This window comes from Neolamprologus multifasciatus, chromosome 7 (assembly GCF_963576455.1).
Source record: "Neolamprologus multifasciatus chromosome 7, fNeoMul1.2, whole genome shotgun sequence".
NCBI lineage: Eukaryota > Metazoa > Chordata > Actinopteri > Cichliformes > Cichlidae > Neolamprologus > Neolamprologus multifasciatus.
In genome coordinates, this window is record NC_140445.1 from 37,667,805 (window position 1) to 37,688,555 (window position 20,751).

Below are 20,751 nucleotides of genomic sequence, written 5' to 3' on the forward strand. Positions count from 1 at the left end.
TACTGCTAAAGGAGGCCGAGGAGTAACTAAACATCTGACACAATGAGCAAGAAAGTGCAGAAGGGACAGGTGAAGTAGCCATGGTGCTAATGGGTCGGCTACGAGCTAAGCTAGCGAAACAGTACAGAGACAGTGAGTGAATACTATAAATTAGGTAGTGAGTACACAGAAAGTGTGCTTCGGATGAAGCACGTGAAGATTATACTGTGAAAAAAGAATGTATTTAAAAGTTGTTAATTAAACTGCTAAGCAAATAAGCTACTCAGAAACACCACTGTGTTTGAGCAGGAACAGGAAGCGATACTATACCACAGAGCGAGCGAGCGAACACCAAGTGACAGCGCCACCGACAGGAAGATGCAGTCATTTGTTTAAAACAAATGTTACATACTCTGCTTGTCTATGCTTAGGGTTATTCACAGATGAAAAAAAAAGAAATCAGAGGGTTAAAATATGACAAGAAGGGACCCTAACTAAGTGTCAGTATGTGAAAAGTGGTTAGTTGAGGACAGTGTTGGGAAGGTTACTTTTAAAATGTATTCGACTACAGATTACAGAATACATGCCCCAAAATGTATTTTGTAACGTATTCCGTTACGTTACTCAATGAGAGTAACGTATTCTGAATACTTTGGATTACTTAATATATTATCATGCTATACAACTACATGAATGTACTATTGCTGTGTAATTTATTACTATTACTGAAGGCTCCTAACCGTAGTAAAGGGACCTCTGGCTAATACGTCAGCTTTACTTTGTTGTCTGGGTCAACTTTGCTAGCGAGAGAAAGAGAGAGGCGTTGAAAGGCTGCTCCAACAGAACTTATTGTTTTTGGAGGAAAACACGAACACAGTGTACAGTTGAGTCTTAATAGCATACTTACAACTGGGCTCGTCAGGCACTCTTCTTGGCTGCAGTGGTTATTATTATATTTACATGCTTCCAGCTCCCGTTTCTGCTCGGTGACAGCTCGTACTTTTCCACCCTCCTCGGGCTCACAGACACATAACGGGTATGGCAGTCCATTCTCCCTGCAGCACGGACTACACTGCCCATCAGGCTACATTCTTTAGGGCTATGCCTGTAGCATTCTGCCTATTAACTTAGCACAACAACAACAACAAAAAGGCCTCTCTCACCCAGGAAGCACAGTTGCAGAGAGACCGTGTCATCTTGTAACCATGGCAACCGTAATGCTGCCACCTGGAACAACAGAACGTAGGTGTCAAACAAAACCCAAACAGTCCTGACCCGTGACAATATGAAACAGGAAAATACCGCCGTGTAATCCATTTATTTCAGCAAAGTAACTGTATTCTAAATACCACCTTTTTAAACGGTAACTGTAACGGAATACAGTTACTCATATTTTGTATTTTAAATACGTAACGGCGGTACATGTATTCAGTTACTCCCCAACACTGATTGAGGATGTGTGGGTTGACACTTAAAATTTAGCTTTCGGGGATCTGCACGTCCATCTCTTCTTTTCAGTCTGCAAGGATTAGCCTGACCAGTCAAACTATAACACAAAGGCAACAACTGTGACTCTGATGGATCCACTGACTTCAGCATCTTTTATATAATTAGCTGCTAGTGGTGAAATGACCACAGCATTCATTCAGCAAATGGATGCAACATCGACGGCAACGGTCAGTGATGAAACTCGATTAATTTTTTTAAACAAACTGAGGATTACATTGGACTGAATTTAATAATAATAATAATAATAATAATAATAATACATTTTATTTAAAAATAGCGCCTTTCAAAGCACCCAAGGACACTGTACAACAGATAAAAACACAAAAACTGAAAATATACACAATAATAAAAATAACAGATAAAAGTTAAGAGCATACAGAGGTTTAAACATAAGCAATTTTAAACAAATGAGTTTTGAGGGTGGACTTAAAAAGAGGGAATGAAGTAATGTTTCTGAGGTCAGGGGGTAAGGAATTCCAAAGTCGAGGGGCAGAGCAACTAAAAGCCCCGCCCCCCATTGTAATCAGACGAGCGGAAGGAACAGAGAGAGAAAGAGAAGATGAAGATCTGAGGCACCGGGATGGGAAGTACATCTGTACTAAATCGGAGAGGTGTGGTGGAGAGAGAGAATGAATAGCCTTAAATGTATAAAGGATTATTTTAAAATGGATGCGAAATTTAACCGGGAGCCAGTGAAGCTGCTTCAGGATTGGGGAGATGTGGTGGGTAGAGGAAGTCCTAGTAATAATACGGGCAGCAGAATTCTGGACACGTTGGAGCTTGTTGATGGATTTTTGTGTAAGGCCAAATAATAGTGAGTTACAGTAATCAATTCGAGAGATAACAAGATTATGGACGAGAATGGCAGTGGCATGAGGAGTGAGGAAAGGGCGGAGGCGATTGATATTACGGAGTTGAAAATATGCTGCACGTGTGACATTATTGATATGTGAATTAAAAGATAATGTGCTATCAAGAATGACACCCAAGCTTTTCACAGAGGGAGAGATAGGGACCAGCGAATTATTGATGGTGAGAGAGAAATTGTTAATTCTGGATAGCAACCGTTTAGTGCCAACCAGGAGAAGTTCTGATTTATTGCTGTTGAGTTTAAGAAAGTTGGAGGAGAACCAGGAATTGAGTTCAGCTAAGCAGAGGGTAAGGGAGGGTGGAGGAAGAGTAGAATCGGGTTTGGTAGAGAGGTAAAGCTGGGTGTCATCGGCACAGCAGTGGAACTGAATATTATATTTACGAAAAATATGTCCGAGAGGAAGAAGGTAAATGAAAAGAAGGTGCCCGAGGACAGATCCCTGGGGCACCCCAGTAGATAGAGGAGAAGGCTGAGAAGTGAAGGATTTTAATTGAATGAACTGAGTGCGGTCAGACAGGTATGATTTGAACCAGGCTAATGGAGTATGAGAGAGACCAATAGAAGCTAATCTGCTAAGAAGAATGGGATGAGAGATGGTGTCAAAGGCTGCACTCAGATCAAGGAGAATAAGGATGGAGAGGAGACCAGAATCAGCTGCCATAAGAAGATCATTTGTTATTTTTATGAGAGCCGTTTTGGTGCTATGCAGAGGACGGAAACCAGACTGGAACTGTTCGTAAAGGTTATTATCAGTTAGGTGTAGATGGACTTGAGAAGCAACTATTTTTTCAAGAATTTTTGAGAGGAATGGTAGATTGGAGATAGGACAGAAATTATTAAAGTTATTGGGATCTAGACCCGTTTTTTTCAGGATTGGGGTAATGGCGGCAACTTTGAAAGAAGCAGGAACAGTTCCAGTGGTGAGTGAATAATAGCAGATATGAGGGGAATGAGAGGGGGTAAACAGGCTTTGACAAGGACAGTGGGGATAGGATCAAGCTGGCAGGTAGAAGGCTTTGATTTGTGGATGAGATCAGCAATATCAGTTAAATACGGAAGTTGAAAAACAGAGAGGAAGTGAGAAGGGGGTGGAATTACGACAGAGGAGCTACATTGAGCATTAGGGACCAAGTCAAGGTGTATTTTATTAATTTTTTCAGTGAAGAATAGCATTAGAGCGTCGCAGAAGTTAGATGAATAGAGATGAGCGGGCAGAGAATCAGGTGGCCTGTTAAAGGAGTTGAATAATGAGAATAGGGTCTTGGTGGAGTTCTCACTTGAACAGACAATGGTAGAATAATAGGCAGATTTAGTTTGACTGATACATTCCTGATAAAACAGAACATGGTTATTAAACATATCCTTATGAATAGTAAGGCCAGTTTTCTTATAAAGACGTTCAAGGAAGGCAATGTGTGGAGATGAAGAGCAGCCAGCGGCGGAGCAGCCAGGGAGAAGCGGAGCCAGAGGAGCTCATCAGCTGTATACTGATGGAGCCGAGTGGGTAGATCGATGGCATAAAGATCCAGACCCACACAGACAGTGCATAGATCCTGAAAGGCCACATCATGGACAGGAACAACTGGACAGAGACACCGGTGGGCCGTAGAGACAGGAATAGAACAGGAATCCATAGCGACAGCGATAGCGGTGAGTAGCGGCAGCAAGTTGCGCCAGCGTTCACTCAACCGGAAGAGGATGGAATTTTTGGTCTGGTTTTAGGGTTGCCTGGCACAATCGCTGACAGAGCCAGGATCTCAGATCCTATTTGTCTGAATATGATGTTTGAGCAACACATACAAACAGGACGCTATCATCTACAGGCACGTCCTGGGGGGGGGGGGGCTTCTAAGTTTCCTTTTCTGGGGTTTTGTAATAAATGTGTGTGCGCGTGTGGAGTTCTACCTGTGTCCCTCTACAATAATAGAGGGACACAGGTAGGACTCCCTCTACAATAATAACAACATTAGCTACTAAATAACAATTAGTTAATCTTAAATGACTGTTCGGTACAGAAATGAAGCCCACCAATCATGTTTTACAGTCCCGTGGTCTTAGCCTCAGATACTTATCAAATCACACAAAGCTCATGTAGAAACAAACAAATGAACAATTTCTGTCAAACAAAGCTGTATGACACGTTTCCAGCGGTTAGTATCATGGTTGCTAGCCAACCTGGGCAGCGCGACGGAGGCTAAACTGTCCCATTTCACAAGCCTACAAGCCTCACACTTCCGGCCTTAGTGGTTTGGATTAGTAGTACTGCTGTGTTTGAGTACGCGACCCTTGTGGACCGTTAAGGCTGCAGAACCTGAATTGGGATACAGCCTATAATACCCAAGTATAGACTATGTGCACCTTAGCATATGCTACTTCCGGTGGGGAAACTCCTGTAGGGCACTTCGTTTCCTGTGTGATATTCGCGTCTTGTTTATGGTCGGGTTTTCCAAAAAAAGTCAACCAAATTGACAAATCAAGCGGCGATTTACATTTCTCAAGATGTCTTGGGCATTTGCCGAATATATCTGTAGATGATGTTCATTGACTTGTTGATGTTTTTCCCTCGCGCCTCAGAGCAAAAGAGAGAAAGGGTTGAACCAGCGAAATGAAATCTGCGAAGTAGCCAGCTTTAATTTTTAAAAATATTTTAAGGCTGTAAAACTCGTCACTACACTATACACTTTTCTCAGACAGGCATGAACAGTTTCACACTTTTCTCTCTTGTTTAAACACTCTCAAGGTTCAAACCTTCTTAAAAAAAAAAAAAGAAAAAAAAAAGAAGTCCATTATACAACGAAACCAAAGATCAAACCCTGTTTTCAGTCCCAAACATTTATTTGAGAAATAAACCTACAGCATATTTGTTTTTCTATAAATAATACTGACGGATTTTAGAACTAATGAATTCAACTTTAAGCTTAATTGCTTAATTTAAGCTTAATGCACCTCATAATCCGGTGTGTGGATTTAAAAAAAAAAAAACGGTAACTTCTACCTTCCTTTAGTATGTCCAGAAGTCCCACGTTTTCTGCATGGTGCTACCGCAGGTGGCTGCGACAGTGCAAAACGTTTCGTCTGGATTGTTGTGTTTGTTGGGGAGAAAACTTACAAACATACACTGTAAAATCTAATTAATTCACAGAACTCAAAAAAACTATGTAAACTCGTTGCCTCAAAAAAAATTGAGTAAAGTTTTACTTATGATTAAGCCAGGGCAACTTACCCATTTTGAGTACACTGTACAGCCTCATTAGTTTCCAGAACTCAAAAAAAAAAATGCAAACAAGTAAAGCTTACTTAAGATGACTGTTAGGACAACTTATACATTGCAAGTCTGCAGTATTAAGAATAACTTGATATTTCTGACTGTACAGTACGAATTGCTTACTTACTGACAAACATTTCAAGTTCAACTAAATGAAAAAACAATTTGTGGTAACCTGAATATGATTAAAAATAATTAACAACACTTTTTGTAATGATGTTAAAATCAGCCCAACTTTTATTTTCAAATGCAAAAAAGTATAACAGCCAACATACTGGACACTGTTCTCTTGAACAACAAACAATTATATTGCCATCACTGTTATAATCTTACAATGAAACAAAGTCTCAGATTTAATTATTCTGAAAATAAGTTTAGGCCTACCACACTGTTTTGTACTTACATTACTTATATAATCAAAATAAAATATTTATTGTTCTGTCACAAGTGCAGTCTGATTTAAACAACACATTTGTGTTACGGTTTGGGTGGGGGCTTCTCCAGGGTGGCACCCTGGAGAAGCTCGAACGCGGAACTCAGCAGAGGGAGGGGATACTTGTTTTTAACTGTGATGGCGTTAAGGCCGCGATAGTCAATACAGGGCCGTAAACTCTTATCTTTCTTGGTGACAAAAAAGAAACCAGCGGCAACAGGTGAGGACGAGGGGCAAATGAGACCAGCGGCAAGTGACTCATTGATGTATTTTTCCATGCTTTCCCGCTCCGGTCGAGACAGGCTGTACAACCTACTGGTCGGGAGTGGCGCGCCTGGGAGGAGGTCAATCCCACAATCGTACGGCCGGTGAGGGGGGAGGGAGCGTGTCTTATCTTTACAAAACACTTGCGCCAGGTCGTGATAAACAAATGGTATGGAGGACAGATCAGGCGGTTCTGATATAGTTTCATTGGGTGGTAGGCTCATGGCGAGGGTGGCGGCTTTTAAACAGGACATGTGACACTCCTCCCCCCACCCCGAAATACTCTTTCCTCCAATCAATCACAGGGTTATGTCGACATAGCCAGGGATAGCCCAAGACTAGTGGTGTGAGTGGGGCTTTAAAGACGTACAACTGTATGGTTTCAACATGATTGCCAGAAAGAGTCAGGGAAATCGGTTCTGTGACATGAGTAATGTCCGGAAGACGCTGGCCACTAAGGGCTGTGACTTGGAGTGAATGAGACAGAGGCTCCGTGCTAAAACCTAATTTGAGCGCCAGCGAGGCATCAATAAAATTCTGTTCTGCCCCGGAATCAATCAGAGCGTCGAGAGAATGAGTCTTGAGACGAACTGTTAGCTTAGCTGCAATCATGAGATGAGGCGGAGACTGAGAACAGGTGACCTCGCCCACCCGTACACTCCTCACTACTGGCGGGCGCTGTCTTTTGGCCGCAGCATGCAATCCATGGCAATATGGCCCTTGCGGCCACAATAAAAGCACTCACCAGCTCTCCGGCGACGATACCGCTCCTCGGGCGACAGTCTGGAGCGGCCCAGTTGCATGGGCTGTTCACTTTCCTCCATGCTGTCCGATGAGTGACTGCCGCTAGGCGCGCCTCCACCTGACGTCTCCATGCGCCCCGGGGGCCTCTGGGAAATGTAGTTTCCGGTTCCCCGACGCGCCCATAGGTGCTCATCTATCTTCACACATAGTGTAATCACATCAGACAGGGTCTTAGGAACATCTCTCATCATCAGTTCTCTCTTTAACTCATCACAAATATTATTCAAGAGAGTACTTATCAATGCCGACTGCCCCCAGCCAGTTTCTTCGGCCAAGGTCCAGAATTCGACCGAAAAATCCGCCATACTCCGCCTCCCCTGCTTCAAATGTAACAGTCTGTGGGCGGCCGCCTCCGCTCCGGTGCCTCTTTCAAAAACACTTTTAAATTTGGTGAGGAAGTCCTCGTAAGAAATGTCAGGGGCTGTTCTTAAAACGGCTTGCGCCCAGTTTAATGCCTGCCCACGTAACAGTTGAACCATAAAGGCGATTTTGGCCCCGTCTGTCTCATACGTTCTTCGTAACTGACGGAATTGTAGTGTGATCTGAGTCAAAAATCCACCACATTTATCGAACTCACCCAAGAAAGGCTCCGGCGCTGGTAACGATCGTTCCGGAGGTTCAGTGGAAGCCGGTGTTGTGCCAAAGTAGGTATCCCCGACAAAATTTGTTTCCCCTGTGCTGGGAGCACCAAGAAGTACTGATGTTTTCATTTTGTGAAAAAGTGAAAAATTAGTATCGTTACATTACCATTCAGTTTGAGGGTTACAACAGAAAATTATATATTTATTGCTCACGGGTATCAGATGGGATTATTTTTAACAAACCATTAACGTTTTGGCTGATAACTATTTTTATATTTTTATTCTCCTATCTTTACTATATAAAGAGCTAAATCCTCCAAAGTTTCAGGAGTAATGCGTCATAATAAGAAGTGTTTGTGAACGAAAAATCAGCAATGTGGGATACTGTTTGTCCGTGATTTACACAGGGGGGACAAATTGTGGCAGGATCAGCCTGATATTATTTGTATCCCACTATAACTTCGTTGTATAAAGAGCTAACATCTCAAAAATGTCAGGAGTAGTTAGTCATTATAAGAAGTGTTTGTAAACTAAAAATCAACAATGTGGGATACTGTTTGTCCGTGATTTGGACAGTCCAGCGTGTGCTCCCGACGCAGGGGAAACTAATTCTGTCGGGGATACCTAATTTGGCACAACACCGGCGTGGGGGAAACAGGTGGAGCGGCCGCAGATTGATTCGGGGCCGATAGCTGAGGAGAAACAGACAAAGGGGGCGAGGGTGGGCTTATCGACGGTAGATGTTGAGCGAGGGCTTGAGTGAGTGCAGCCAGTTGTTGATTTATGTGCCGAAGCATGTGTTCGTGGCGTTCCAGAATTGCCTCCGGGGTGAGGACGGGTTGCTGGGTGGGATTTGAGTCCGCTGAGTTCATGATGGCTGGATCGTTATTGTTACGGTTTGGAGGAGGACTCAAGCGCAGGACTCCGGTTCTGATGCTCACAAGAAGGGTTTATTTACAATTCACCAGGTATATATACAAGAATGTGCGGGGCGTGCTATATACAGCTAAGTGGGGGGAGAAGGGGTCTCCAGGGAAGTCCAGGGGAAAGCACGCGTTCTTCAGATTATCCACTCACACGATCACAGGCTCACACTCCGACACTGCCACACAGGAATCACACGGGGGAAAATCCAGGAAGCTCTGTAGACAGGGAGACAGGGTTAAGTACGACGCACAAAAGAAAATACTCTTAACTAGACTTGCTGTAGCTTGATTTCACTAACGCGTGGTAGACAACGATCCAGCGACGAACAGCAGTCACCTCCTGGCTTAAATGCTGCTCCCCTTAATGAGACCCAGGTGTCTCATCTCCCGAGGGCGTGGGCCGAGGGCGTGAACCCACAGTGAGTTCCGCCCCAGCAAGAGAGAAGATGAAGAAAGAGAGAGAGAGAAACAGAGAGAGTGCTGATCAGCGTGCAGCTGATCCGCCTGGCCGTGACAATTTGTTTTTCATTCCAACACATGAGCTGGAATGTTGTAATATTTTAAGGATGGCTTGTTTTCAGTCCAGGCATTACTGCCTGAATGACTGTCATGGATCGAGGTGATCCAAATGTAGGTGCAGAAGAAAGTCTTTAACTTCCCTTAAGTACAGTGGCAGTGGATGTGGGTTGGAGATGCAATGAGCTTGAACCTGCAGGCGACCATCTTCACTGACCACACTATCTGTGATGGAGGACTCATCTCTCCTGTTGTCCTGCAAGCAAACAATCATATTTTTTGGAACATGAACTTAATTGCTTTCTTAAAACATTTTTTCCTGCATTTGGTATAAAACAGACTCCAATTTAGACAATCTCAGGCTCCCTCCCCACCAGAGAGGTGACATTCAATGTCCTACTTGTCAGTCTGGATAGCCCTGACCACCACCCAACACACAATAATGTCATGAAAGCATCATTTTAAAAAGGGCTATGCAAACATGGCCAATAACTTTCATTCTAATGATGTGCAAAATGATTTGGGCACAAAACAAATTTTGCTGTTAGAAAACTTGCAGACTTCACTATTTACAGTGTAGACCCTCTAAACTAAGTTTGGGGGATGTGATCTTTCAAGAAATGCAGACAAACTTGTTGTTTGTTTACTTACAATCATGTCTTGTAGAATTAACTGGAGTCACCAGCAACTGCATAGTGCAGCCATATCTCAAGTCTAATAACAGAAGACAGGAAAAGATCAGTACAGAAACAACTTCCCCAAACCAAAGCACAAATAAAACAATAAGTAAAACAGGCTGATCTAAAGTGTGATTAAAGTTCAGCCTTATTAATATAAATGTTACTGACAGTTGCTAATATATTGGAAAACCAAAATACTTACCACTCACTTGATGTCTTTCTGTCCAACAGCTCTTTTTCTAGACTTGTAAGGGTTTGATGTAATGGCAGGAGTGCTGGTCCCGAGCCTCAAAGACAGCAAGAAGCAAGCAGAGGGAGAAAAAGCAGAAAATTATTTAGAAGCTGATTTGATCCTTAATTGCTGTGTAATCATTGTAACTGTAAGAAGGTCAATGTAGACCCCAAACAACCCAATTAGACTAACACATATAGTATTAAAAGCACCATCTATTACTGTGTCTGAATGTGTGGTATTGTCACTGTCAGTTTAGGCCTAAAGAGATATGTGTTTGAAAAAAGACCACCTAATTTAAATATAATCATTACATGCTTGTTAAAAGTTAACTTCCAATATATAAAGTTTCTAATAAGCAAAATGACCAGATCTAACATATGGCAGGGTTTATATGTAACATAATGTTTCTTATGATTCAACTGTGGAATTTAACTTAATTCTTTAGAAGGACAAGCTATATTACTTTATTCTCAAGTATAAAGCCAACCTAGACTTTAACCATTTAACAGGCCACTAATCTGGATTATAGCTTTCACAACAAAACTTGTTTTTAAACACATTTTTAACAAAATAAATACTATTGTTATAATTATTATTATTTAAAATGTAATAAAACAGAAAAGTCGGTTAAATATAAAAGCAGTTTGCTTATGTTGTTAAAGAAAGGCTAGATGAGACATTAATAGATGCCACAGATGTTCAAAAGCTGCCACAAAGCATGAAAAAAATAGACGTCACCGAAAACGTTGGAGCATTTTTGCAAATGTGATGTCTTGATAAATCTAGCAGATATTTGAACTTTACACAGCTACATTCTTGCCTGAAAATATCTTAAAAGTTTATTTTGTGACCCAGAAAAAGTAATATTTAAAAGTTTTTTAGCTGCGCTCCTCCGCCATTGCCGCGCTTACAAGTACACACAGGCTCCGACAACTGCGGCCGACAAATGAGATCCTCCCTTTCCCCAGACTACCCTTTCTGGGTCACAAAATAACCTTTTAAGATATTTTCAGGCGAGAATGTAGCTGTGTAATGCTCAAATATCTACTTAATTTATCAAAATATCACATATTTGCAAAAGTGCTTCCACATTTTCAGAGAGCTCTGTTATCCATCAGTGTGATAGCTGACCGGGAGGTCAAGGCTCGATAGAGCCGGCAAGCACAGCTAACTCCTGGCGTATTGTTTTCAACCCCCCTGCGGCCTTTTGCTACTCAGGTTAAACATGATATATATAATTAGTTAGTTAGTTAGTTATGGCTATGGATTGAAAATACACTCCACACCCCACCCCTAATGGCTGCACCTCCCAAAGAATTTTGTCTGGGCTCTTATCTCACTTTTTTATTTCAAACAATCAACAGAAAATTTCACATACATATTTTTATGTAAGATTTTTAAGGCTGTGGTGTTAATTTTTAAGTAACATAAGCCCAGCGGCAGTGGCAACACTAGGCTAACACTAACTAGCTAGCAAGATTATAAACCTGGTGCTAAACTAGGAGAAGCCACAAAATCAGTTTGAATAAGAGTAAACATTTACTCACCAAGTCAGTGTATCAGGTAAAGATTCACAGCAATGACAACAATAATCTCTTGAGCTGAAGCTGCACGCAGAAGACACGTGTCTTCTTTTGAATTTTGGTCAGAGAGTGACTGTGGTGGGGCGTGGCCTGCGGTGCCGTGCAGGGAGGGCGGACGCACCTGCACGGCATCCTTAATCACGTCCACCAAGTTTAAAACACGGGGACTCAGGTGTGTGTGGTGTGTGGTGGTGGATATCAATAAAATGTCTGAAAACGCTGATCCCTGGACCCGCCGTGCCTTATTCGTGCCACAGTGGTGCCGAAACCCAGGAGGCGGCATGGCGGGTCCTTACCGGAGCCAGGGAAGGGAGGAGCTGGCCCAGATGGTGGCCGAAATAGCGGCCACCCAGCGGGAGCAGGCGGCGGAGGTGCGTCGCCAACAGGAAGAGCTGCAGAAGGAGAGCGAACGCCACCTGGGGAAGATGGCGGAGCTGGCAGCGCTGCTCCAGGCCTGGGCGACCTCGACACCGCCACCCCCACCGGGGTATACTGACGGTGGTAAAGCGGTGGAGGCACCTCGGCAGCCGGAGGTGGTGGACGAGTCACGCGGGGGTCCGAGCCTGCCGGAGAAGGAGGAACAGCCGGGTGAAGGGCTGCTCCTGCCGGGAGCGGTGGAGGAGCCGCTCCAATCGGAGGGGGAGGACGAGGCGGGCGAGGGTCTGCGCCGGCTGGAGGGAGAGGAGCCGCGGGTGGTGACGGAGGAGCCACGCGAGGGGCTGCTTGAGGCGGCGGAGGCGGCGCCCGAGGAGCCGCTCCAGCCGGGAGAGGCAGCGGCGGAGGCGGCGCCCGAGGAGCCGCTCCAGCCGGGGAGGCAGCCGGGGAGGCAGCCGGGGAGGCGCCCGAGGAGCCGCTCCAGCCGCCCGAGGTGCCCGTGCAAGGGGAGTCCGCGCCACCGAAGCCCGAGGTCGGCGGGCGGAGCAGAGCGGCCTCGCCTCCACCAGAGGCCGGCGTGTGGTGTGGTTCGGCGTGCTGGACGCCTGCCCAGCCGCCCATGAGCCCCAGCTCAAGGTCACGCCGGCTGCGCCGCTGCTTGCCACATGGGTGGCCTCCGGTCCATCTCCGGGGCGGCCATTGGATACGTGGGCGACCCCCGGACTCACTTCATCACCGGCGCCGCTGGATAAGTGGACGGCCACCAGAACAGACACCTCCCTCTCGCTAGGCCGGGGCCCGGGGGTGCCGACGGTCCGGGCTGATCCCCTCTCCCGCTCGCGGTGGGGGGGAGTAGGTTCGGCCGGATGGCTCCCCGGCCTCAGTCGGGCGATGGGGGTATGTGGTGGGGCGTGGCCTGCGGTGCCGTGCAGGGAGGGCGGACGCACCTGCACGGCATCCTTAATCACGTCCACCAAGTTTAAAACACGGGGACTCAGGTGTGTGTGGTGTGTGGTGGTGGATATCAATAAAATGTCTGAAAACGCTGATCCCTGGACCCGCCGTGCCTTATTCCTGCCACAGTGACGAAACCTGAAGCTGCAGAATCTGTGAGATGTCAGCTTTCAGCACCCAATGGGGTGTCTGCGTACGTGCCATCGGGTGAACGATCCACACTTTGTGTTTACATCTTTGTGCACAATCGTTTTACCTGTTCTCATTGCCTGTTTTAGCCGTTTGGCAGCTGTTGAAACAGCTTGCTGAGCTTCAACCTGAGATTCTGACATTTCTGGCAAAATACATTTATATTTAATTTAATTTATTTAATGAATCAATATTGCATTATTCAAACTAAAATAAACCCACCCCTACATAGACCTCAGAGGGTTAAAGCATAAAGCTAATACTTTATAAGTTGCCTATCTGGTAGTTTTATTTTTTTTTTATTTTTTTATTTTTTTATTTTTTTATTTTTTTTCGCCTGTCCCATTTGGTTCTTTAGCCGTCAGAATTGTTGTCTGAAGACCAACAAGGATACCCAATGGATTTATTTTGCCAAATGGATCATCATGGCATTGCCGTATTGGTCCATTTGATCGACCTTTGTTTTTATTATTTATTTTATTTTCAGTTGTTACAGACGGGACAGACATGAGTGAGGGATAGGAGAGGGAGAAAGAAAGAGGAAGGAAAAGAAAAACAGAAGGGGAGAGGGACAGTGAGAAAGGGGGGAAGAAAAAATATCTCCGGGATCACCTGTTGAGAGAAAAAGAATAGAAAACAAGCAAAAAACAAAACAAAACAATGCAACATACTATACACAACACCATCGCATTAATCTAGCTAAGTGAAAACAGCAGTAAATACTAAATATTGAATGTTGTTGTGCAGCACGCAGGACAGACAGCGCACAATGTGCTTTGAAGTAGCAGCCAAGAAAGGTGTGATTTAAGTCTACAAGTAGTGAACACCCATGTGCACACCTGTGTGGATCGGCGCGCTTGTATTCAAATGGTTTCCCCATGTAATGGTCTGCTAGAGGATGTAGAGAGCCATAGCCCCGTCCCCCAGGGCATGAAGCAGGCATGGAGGAGATCCAGGCCCCAGACATCCAGAGGCCCCAGAGTGCAAGAGCCCAAGGAGGACCACCGGAGGGGCATCCGTGCCACCTTCATGGGAAGGGCTGAGGATCCCCAGATGAGGGGTCACCCAGTAGCCACCGGGCAGAAGCTAGAGGGGGCTGCACCGGCGTGCCCGCCGGCTCTGCCGGCAGCCAGCTGTGCCAGAGTGAACCGAGCCGCAGGCACAGAGGCCGGAGGCCCGAGGGCCCCCCGCGCCCCGGAAGAGGCCTGACCGAGCAGCAGGCGCCAGGCCCCGCCAAGTAGTCACCGGGAGTGAGCTGGTACATACCTGAGCGCCCAGCCCCGGACACCAAGAACCACCAACGCACCGACCCCTGAGGGCATCAGTCACCGGCAGGGAGTGTGGTGAGGGGAGATAGGCCTCCACACTTTGGAGGGCCTTGGAGTTCCCAGAGAGGTGAAGTCTAAGACCCGACCTGACATATAGACACAGACAAACAGGCACACACAGACACAGACATGCATTCCCACCCTCATGCACACATATACAAACACTCAGCACTCACCCAACGCAGGAATAAACGTAAATGGACATGTACACACAATCACACTCCCCAAACATACTCTATATCCCGGGTCCAGGTATCCTCACCCCCAGAGATGGAAACGGCACCCAGACCCAAGAGATGTTACCCTTCCCTCCGGGGTGGAGGCAAGCAGACCGCCCCAGGCTCCGCAGCAGCAGGGAGGCCAATCGGACAGCCAGCATCTCTTCCCAGCCCCCCCGCCCCGATGGCTAGCAGAGAACAGGGGTGTGTTAAGACCCCATACCTCCCTCCTCCCGCTCAAGTGTAGTGTTGCTGCGTGTTGCTCTAAAGTGTATTTAAAACAAGGGAGAGCATGGTGCTGCTGCCAGAGAGCAGCAGGTGTTAGCACGGCCCCTCCCGAGAACCCTCAATGTCTACATGGATTTAAAATTGAGAGGTGGGCACCGGCGCCAGAGGCAGGTTTGAATACACAGACCGTCTACTGGACGCCGTTAACGTGCCCACCCTCAAGGCCCTATATATATATATATATGTGTGTGTTATGAGAGTGTAAGTAATGTGGATGTCTAAGTTGTGAGATAAAATTGAGGCACAGGTGGCCAGAAGAGGACAGAGGGGGGGGGGAATGTCTCCCCTGCACCCTGGTGACACACCCGCACCCCAAAGCCCTACCTGTGTGGGTGGGTGTGGTGGAGCGTGAAGAGGGAGGCAGACGGGGATGGGGAGGAAAAGAAGGGAGGGGAGGGTGTCCCTCCCTAGGGCCAGCTCCCCCGCTGACCCCAATATGCACCCCCGTCCTCTGGTATCCACCAAGGCAAGGGAGCCCAGGCCCATCCAGACCGGGGCCTACGGCAGCAACACCGCCAAGCCCCACAGGACCCGGGGCAGCCCACTCTACCCCACCGCAGAGGAAACTGTACCCACCCCAACATTCAATCATCTCCCAGACTACACAAGACACAGACACCCAGGTTAAGTTTATTCTCCACCTCTCCTATGTCTCTCCCCCACCTGCAGAGTGGACTCCTGCAAAGATGGAACAACCTCCCTGCCAGTTCAAGAGCCCCCCGGTTAGGCCGATGCACAAGAGGCCCCCTGCACCAGGGCTGAGCCCCCGTGCACCCACCCGCCCACAACCTCGGCGACACACCGACGAGGACCGAAGCCCCCAAGGCCCAGCCAGAGCCCCAGCACGGAGGCGAAGCACCCCCGAACCCCAAACCCCCACGCCCGCCCCGGATCCACTCAGGGGCAGCCAGGCCACCAGGCCAGTAACCTACGTCCGCCAGCACAGACCATCCTCCAGCCCCGCTGCACGCGGCCACGAGGAGAACAACCTCTGAGAGCGACCAGAGCCACTAACCAGGTTATGAACACAACCCCCGGGTTAAGCCCTCCAGGGATAACGTCTCTAGGGGTCCTCCAGGTGCCCTAAGCCCATCCCAACCTCCACATCAACCACAATAGCCAAGGCGGGACCAAACCACGACCCCCCACCCCCGCTAGGTGATGGAGCCGATCAAAGGAGCCCAGAGGGATTGATCTAATGTGGTGGCAGAGGCTATATCGAGACTAATGTGATCTATTAGATAGTTTCTGTATTGGCTAGAATTAAGATTATTTTTATTTTTCCAGTTCATGAGGACCGTTTTCTTGGCGATGCATAGGGCAATAAAAACCATGTGGACTGTATTAATTTCTGTAGTGACATCATCCAAATTTCCCAACAAGCATACTAAAGGGGAGGTTGGAATTTTACATTTCAGACACTTTGATAAGTCCTCACATATCTCGTGCCAAAACTTCTGCACTGGTGGACAGAACCAAAGAGCGTGGATGTAACTGTCTGGTGTATTGCCTTGACAGTGTGAGCAGTTGTTGGCGGATGTAAAGCCCATCTTAAACATTCGATGACCTGTATAGTGCACTCTATGCAGTATTTTGTATTGTATTAATTGCAGATTGGGATTTTTAATAAATTTAAAGGTTTTTAAGCAAATCTGAGACCAGACGTTTTGGTCTAAGCTGACTGATAAATCTGCTTCCCACTTTGCAATAGGAAGGGATATTGATTCATCTATTTTAGAAAGTGTTCTGTATATTTTAGATAATAGTTTGGGGGATTTAAGAGTAAGAAATTGAACCACACTTGGTGGTGTTTGTAATTCAACTTGACTGAGGTTAAATTTCTTTTTTACTATGGATTTAATTTGTTGATATTCTAAAAATCTTTTCTTGTTGATCCCATATTGTGTAACTAGTCTGTCAAATGGAATAAATTCTGTTCCCTCTAATATATGTTCTAAGTATTTAATTCCTTTACAACTCCATTCTGGGAAATTAATCATATTTTTGTTTTGTAATATGTCAGGGTTATTCCAGATAGGTGTACGTTTGCATGGGATTAATGAAGACTCCGTTATTTTTAGAAACTCCCACCATGCTGACAGAGAAAAGCTGATGTTGATGCTTTTAAAGCATTCATGTCTTTTGATGTTTGAGCTAATAAATGGTAGGTCTGAAATCTCTAGATCATTGCATAGTGCCTGTTCAACATCTAGCCAGGGCTCATCTAAGAGGGTACATTTTAACCATTCTGAGATGAACTGAAGCCTGTTGGCTAAGAAGTATTGGTGAAAATTAGGCAGATCTAGTCCTCCTCTATCCTTGGTTCTTTGTAGCGTTTTTAAGCTGATGCGCGGGGGTTTATCTTTCCAAAGGAATTTAGAAATATGTGAATCCAGAGATCTGAACCAATCTTGTGATGGTTTGTTAGGGATCATTAAAAATAAGTAATTTATTTTTGGCAAGATCATCATTTTTATAGTGGCGACCCTTCCCATGAGTGATATGGGTAGAGATTTCCATCTAGTCAGATCGCCTTCTACTTTCTTTAGAAGTGGGATGTGGTTTAATTTAATTAAGTCTGAAAGCTTAGGAGAAACAATAATACCTAAATATTTAATATTTCCAGATTGTAGTGGGGCAGAAGATGAATTGTGGAAGGAGCAGTTAATGGGAAGAACTGTAGATTTTGGCCAGTTAATTGAATAGTCTGAAACTCTTGAAAACCAGTTTATTAGAGTAATTACCTCAGAGAGGTTGATTTGTGAGTTTTGCAGAAAAAGCAACACATCATCTGCATAGAGACTGATTTTATGTTCTACGTTATTACATTTTATGCCCTTAATTGTTGTAGCCTGTCTAAGTGCTGCTGCTAGAGGTTCGATAAAAATTGCAAAAAGTGAAGGGGAGAGTGGGCATCCCTGTCTGGTGCCCCTCAGGAGACAAAAGCTGGAGGATGTCTGGTCATTTGTTCTGATACGAGCTGTTGGGGAATTGTATAATATTCTTATCCAATTTATGAAAGAGTTTCCAAAACCAAATTTGTGTAAAGTTGCAAATAAAAATTTCCAGTTAACTCTGTCAAATGCTTTTTCTGCATCTAGAGATAATATTATGGTTTCAATGTTTTTATTGTATGAGTAGTCTATTAAATTAAGAAATCTACGAGTATTTGTTGAGGAGTGCCGACCTTTTATGAAACCAGTTTGGTCAGGATGAATTAAGAGGGGGGTTATTTTCTCTAATCTCTTTGAGAGAGCTTTGCAGATTATTTTAAGGTCTACATTTATAAGGGATATTGGACGATAACTTGAGGGAAATAAAGGGTCTTTTCCTGGTTTTAGCAGGAGACTAATGTTAGCAGAATTCATATTTGGTGGTAGTCTGCCATTTTTCTTGATTTCCTGCAACATTCCATGGAATACTGGTGCCAAAATTGTCCAGAATTCTTTGTAGAATTCTGCAGGAAAGCCGTCTGGACCTGGAGCTTTATTAATGGGCATACTTATCAGGGCTTCCTGGAGTTCACCTGGCGTCAGTGGCGAATCCAGTGCCATTGCTTGACTGTCTAGTAATTTTGGAAGAGTTACGTTGTCAAGAAACAAATCAATTTCATTTTTAGACGGGTTTATTTGTGGTGAATATAAAGTTTCATAGAAATCCCTAAAAATCTTGTTTATTCTTCCAGGGTCATATATTGTGTTCCCTGATAAATCTTTAGTGGCACATATAGTTGTTTTTTCTTTATTTATTTTTAACTGGTTTGCTAGAAATCGACCTGGTTTGTTACTGTGTTCAAAATTCTGCAAGCGAAGTCTTTGTACAAGGAATTGTGTTTTTCTATTAATAATTTCATTTAATTCTAGTTTTGTTTTGCATATTTTGTTCATTATTTCTTGATCTTGGTGGAACGCGTAGGCTTCTTCTAAGGATTTGATGGTTTTTTCTAATTCCTGAATATTTTTGTTTTCTTCTTTCTTTTTGTGTGATGAGAAAGAAATTATTTTACCTCTCATCACAGCTTTTCCTGCTTCCCATAGAACAGAAGCAGATGTTCCGGGAGTGTCATTAAAGTCTAAATATGAAGTCCATTCCTTTTTAAAATATTTAATAAAGTCTTCATCTTTAAGTAGTGATGTGTTAAATCTCCAGTTTTTACTTGGCGTAGTATTATTCTTGTGTATTAGTGTTAAAGATACAGGAGCATGATCGCTGACAGCTATAGGGTGAATCTCAGTGTCTGAAATGTCACTCAGCAGTGAGCTGCTGACCAAAAAATAATCCAGACGAGAGTAGGAGTGATGAACATGTGAGAAGAAAGTATATTCCTTACTGTTGGGGTGAAGGGAGCGCCATGCATCGCAAAGGCCATAGTCGCTCATATACTGTTTGATTATATTTGTGGATTGCCAATTGCGCTGAGTTCCTGTTGTGTTGAGCCTATCCATTTCTTCATTTAGTCCAAGGTTGAGGTCGCCTCCAAGAATGAGTGTGCAATCAAGGTGTTCAGAGAGTGCACTAAAAAATCCGTGGAAGAATGAGGGTTCATCAACATTTGGACCATATATACTTACAATACATAGTTTTTTGTTCAATATTGATAGTTTAATAATTAGAAATCTACCCTCTGGATCCATAACTGTATCAAGTACTGTAAAATTAACATTTTTATGTATTAAAATTGCTACTCCTCTTTGTCTAGAATTATAACAAGCTGCAAACACATTAGGAAACTCAGGTGTTTTAAGTTCGTTTAAACCTGTAACAGGTCTGTGAGTTTCTTGTAATAAAACAACATCTGCCTGTAGTTTTTTAAGCTGGTTAAATATCTTTAACCTCTTTCCTCTGGTGCCAGCCCCATTTACATTCCATGTGACAAACCTCAGCATGCCCATAATTGTGTGTGTATGTCTAATGATGTAAGCTGGGTGTTCCGTTTAGACGGGTGGAGAAAATGTGGAAACATCACTTGTTTGTAAATAGAAAGAGAAAAAAGTGTGGTGATAGGCTCCATAAGTCTGACTATGTGTGTGACTATTCACTAATATGAACAAGCGTGGCTTGCGTATGTGTCCTGTAAGTCTGTGCTTGCTGTGAGGCTGTTGTAAATGTGCTGCCGTTGAGCGTGTGTGTTTGCGTGATCGTGGTGCGAATATATGGAGAAATAGAGGGTGTTGTTTGTAGGTGAGTGGGGAAGTAGGTGATCACAGCAGTGAAAGACAAGAGAAAGAAAGAAACCACATAAAGTGTGAGCGACAACAAAAAAAAGAAAAGAAACGGAAACATTCCAATTAAAGTAATGACGGAGGGTGACGGTGTTATATCTGCTATGACCTCATACTGATATTACTAGGTTCAACCCATGTTAAAGGAGAAAGTGTGAATGAATAAGAAAAGAGTGTAGCGGGTTCTTATCTGGAGTGCAGTCAATATAACCACGGTGTGGTGCCGGGGTCGCGGTAGAGCTGTCCGTCCACGTAGAGCCGGTCCACGGCGATGACAGCGCGGGAGCCTTTCTGCATGAAGCTACGTCGGACTGGGAACAGGACCTTGCGTCGTTCCAGGATCTCTTTGGGGAACTGGTCGTTCACGCTGAAGTCCGTTCCTTTCAGTTCCCTGCCGCGACTCTTCACCTGTTCCTTCTGTTTAAATTGACCAAATTTGGCCACAATAGGACGTGGTCTCCCGGTCCGCGACCTCACGCCCCCCAAGCGATGCACTCTGTCGAAGGCGATGTTCTTTACGGTGTCCTCCGG

At 44.8% G+C, this 20,751-nt stretch overlaps 1 long non-coding RNA gene across 2 annotated transcripts; it reads right to left on the bottom strand.

Annotated features, from left to right (window-relative positions):
• Positions 1–7,846: 7,846 nt before the first annotated feature.
• LOC146514752 (uncharacterized) lies at positions 7,847–11,714 on the bottom strand. 2 transcript variants are annotated; one of them, XR_014875189.1, is made up of 4 exons: positions 10,031–11,714; positions 9,800–9,862; positions 8,932–9,404; positions 7,847–8,848 (listed from the first exon to the last, which is right to left on the bottom strand). It is a non-coding gene; the product is annotated as an uncharacterized LOC146514752 (long non-coding RNA). The 2 variants fall into 2 exon arrangements; XR_014875188.1 differs by having other exon boundaries at positions 7,847–9,404.
• Positions 11,715–20,751: the final 9,037 nt, after the last annotated feature.